Source organism: Theobroma umbraticum, unplaced genomic scaffold (assembly GCF_002168275.2).
Source record: "Theobroma umbraticum cultivar Fairchild unplaced genomic scaffold, ASM216827v3 scaffold_146.0, whole genome shotgun sequence".
NCBI classification, from domain to species: Eukaryota; Viridiplantae; Streptophyta; class Magnoliopsida; order Malvales; family Malvaceae; genus Theobroma; species Theobroma umbraticum.
The window spans coordinates 3825919-3829779 of record NW_018397265.1 but is presented as its reverse complement, the minus strand read 5'-3'; the positions used below and the strand labels follow the sequence as shown (position 1 = coordinate 3829779).

Sequence of the window (3861 nt, the reverse complement as noted above, 5' to 3'; positions counted from 1 at the left end):
TGTTAGTGTGTAATTTTGACATGCTATTCATTTTTGTGGTTGTTGGTTGGCTTAGCACTGCACATGACACTCGTATCTTTTCAACTGTGCTTGAAGAAATGAAAAACGTATTCCTTCACCCTCTAGAAGGTACAACTTATATAAAGTTTGACATTCTATATATTTATCTCTTGAATTTTTATAATGAACTAACACTTAAAGCTTTAACTTTTTTCTTAGGTAAATATTATATAGTGGATGCTGGTTATCCTAATATGAAATTGTATCTAGCACCTTATAAAGATGAAAGATATCACATTCTTGATTTTAAAGGTTGTAGTCAGCCAGAAGGTGTAGAAGAAACATTCAACCATGCACATTCTTCGTTAAGAAATGTCATTGAACGAACAATTCGAGTTGAGAAGAATAGGTGGCATATTTTATGTGATATGAAGCCATTTCCGTTGATAAAACAAGAAAAGATTATTGTTGCAACAACGACACTTCATAACTACATTAGACAGTGTGGTGTTATAGATGAGGAGTTTGACAAATGTGATCGTAATCCTAATTATATTCTTGAAAGTCAAGAAGAAAGAAGTAGTGAGGTAGAAATGGGTTGATATACTTCTAGAAGAACATTGGATGATAGTTACAGTAGTGAGGTAGAAATGGGTTGATATACTTCTAGAAGAACATTGGATGATAGTTACATAGGTAAAGTTCGCAACCAAATAGCTACTGAATTGATGAAAAATAAAATTGTTAATTTATTAATTATTTATGAATTAAGTGTTACCTATGAATTATTTGTGGAATCTTTTTTTTATGATTTATTATTAATTATAAACTTTATGTTATATAAAATACTTTTTATATTTTTAAAAATTTATTTTAAATAGATAAAAAACAAAGTTAATTTTTTCTGTTTTGAACAAAGAAATTTGTGATTAATAAAAAGTTATTTACTAAATATCTTTTATGGTAATTTCAACCAAAATTAGAGTTTATATAAATTATCTTGCCAAACAGCTTATTTATAAAAAAAAAACTTATAACAAGTAAATTTATCAAACAGTTTTAACTTAATTTTAAAAACTATTATTTTTTATTATAATAACTTTTAACCCTAAAAAAAACTAAGCCAACAATTCAAGATAAAACCCTTTCTTCATCTTTTAGATCGGTAAGCCTCATCGTTAGGTTTTCTTCCTGCCTTTTACTTAAATTCAACAGTTCAAGATAAAACCAGCAGAGCAATCAACAATCATTCCGCAAACACCTGATCAAGAACCATCAGAAATTCACAACACCAAACAGCCAAAGGAGTGATCAAATCAATCAGTTGGACTCACAGACAGAAGCCAAAATCAAACAGACACTAGAGCCCTCAAAACCAACAAGACCCAAGCATAGAGCAGGAAACTCAGATCGAAAGAACTCTGATCAGCCGAGAGCCACAGTAGAGCCCACACAGAAGCCAAGGCTGCGAATAGAGAAAAAAAAAACAAACACCGAAAACAATTCTTCCAGCTCAGATTGGAATCTAGACTGAGTGAAATAACAAAAGATCATGTTCCCTCCTCACCCCGACCTTAGCAAGCCAATCCGCCACGTTGTTTCGAGATCTAGCAGTATGTTACATTTGCCATTGTTGAAGTTTACTGGTTAGGGCAACAATCTGCAGCACATGATTGCTCAACCTCCACGGATCCATAACAGGACATTTGGTCGATTTTATACCAGTGACAGAGAACCAAGTCGTAGCAATTAATGTGCTATAATCAAATAAGTTTTAGTAATTTGGTTTTGAAGCATAGATTTCTATTTTTTCAATTAAAAAAAAACATCTTACCAAATTATTCTCTCTCACGGTTTCAACTTTAAATTATTTTTATACCTTTAAATGTTTCATTTCTTTATTTTATTTTAATTTTTTAATTTCTTTATGTGTAAACCATTTACATTAGAAATTTTCTTAAATTCTCTGACACTTGACAGAATTTTAGAAATTTTTCTCATTTAGGAATTTTCAAGAAAATTCACTCATAATTTCCTTTAAATTCCATCAATGGAGGATTTTTGTATATTTATTTAATTAAAATTAAATGCTTGTGACGCAAGCAAATAAATATCATGGTGAACTTTCTAATTTATAGATTATTTTATATATATTTTTTAAATTATGTAATTTTATTGCTGATTGTCAAAGCCCAACTTATCTTTTATGATTACAAAGCATATAAGTACAACTTAAAAGTTGCATAAAATAAAGAGAAGAGAACCCCTTAGTGATTTGGACTCGAAAGTGGGGATGTGTGAGTACCATTTAAATCCGAACCTTCACTGCATTTCAGCATGCATTCTATCCAAATCAAGAGGTCTGTCCGAATTACAATTAATGGTCCCAATCATTAGACCAGGCTTTCAGCTAATGTCCGAACATCCAGCAAACATAACTCCTCCTTTTAGTAATGTCCAAACCAAGTGTCTTAAGCTTTTCACCATTTAAACACAACGTTCTCCAAGATAGAAAGGATGACTTTGGATTTTCATGAATGACCCAATCGTCATCCCAACCCACACACCACATCCCCCATACGCTCTAGGTTTCCCCACATGAAAAAAATAAATGTTGCACTATTTCAGGCTGTTGTTTGCAACGCACACAATTTGCTTGATTCTCCTCAATTAATCTTCTCTTTGCTAACTCCATTTTCAGACCAATACGTTCCTAAATTAATTGCCCACCAAATAATTCCACTCTATATGGGGCATAGCCAAGCCAAATTTGCTTCCATAATTCCTTGCCGTGAATCAATTGATTACTAGCTAAATGGCAAAAGGACTTGGATGAGAACTTACCACTAGCTGTTGCTTTCCATAGTAAACCATATTTGAATCCATCACCCAGAGTATATTCTTTAAGGCAGCTCCATAACCTTGTCCATTGTTCAAGCTCCCAACCAAAAAGCTTTGTTCTAAGCACAATTCTCCGTTGTCATCCATGATCAGTCCACTATCCAAACTCACAAATTCTTCCTCATTTATTGACTGCCAATGCAAATAGCCTAAGGAACTCACTTTTAAGGACCATATTTTCTAGCCACACCTCATGCCAAAATGTATTGATTTACCATTACTTGCAATAATTCCCAAATTAGCTGTTACCTGCAAGAAAATTTTATCAGTAGGCAAAAGAGGAGAAATAATATTTTTCCATGTGTTAGAACATTTGTGAGTAACAATAGCTTTAGGTAATAGGGCACAACATTCATAGCCATTCTTAGCAGGCACAACTTGCTTGCACAGACTCTCTGGTTCATTTTCATAACGCCGTAACTATTTTGTGAGAAGACCCTATTCCTTACTTCTAAATCAACAATGCCTAGCCTGATTTACAAATGTTCTCCCATTTCACATAATGCACCCATCTATTACTGTTAGAACCTTCCCATAGAAATCTCTTTTGAAGTCTATCCAACTCATTTTTAATCCCACTAGGCATTTTAAATAAGAACATGTAAAAGATTATTTTATATGATTTGTTAATTATGTAGAAATAAACCTTCTAGTAAAAATTATTTTTGAGGTTTCTCCCTAACACTGTTGAAAGGTCCTATAATTATATTTACATTGAAAATTTTAAGAAAACTACCACTTGTAACTTCCCTAAAAGTTCCTTTTTTAAAAGGTTAATTTTAAATTATTATAAATTTTTAAATTTCATTCTTTAAATGTTTTTTGAGAAGTATGCAATTTTATTACTGTGAGCCAAAGGTAAAAATTCTTTGGGCTTTATGAGTACAATAAGCTTAAAATAAAAATATACAAAAGCACAAACTTCTAATTACATAAATAATTATTTATCAAATGAAAAAG

General features: G+C 31.7%; 1 pseudogene; it reads left to right on the top strand.

Moving 5' to 3' along the window:
* The first annotated feature begins 20 nt into the window (after positions 1-20).
* On the top strand, positions 21-1311 carry LOC149526797 (uncharacterized; annotated as a pseudogene).
* Positions 1312-3861: the final 2550 nt, after the last annotated feature.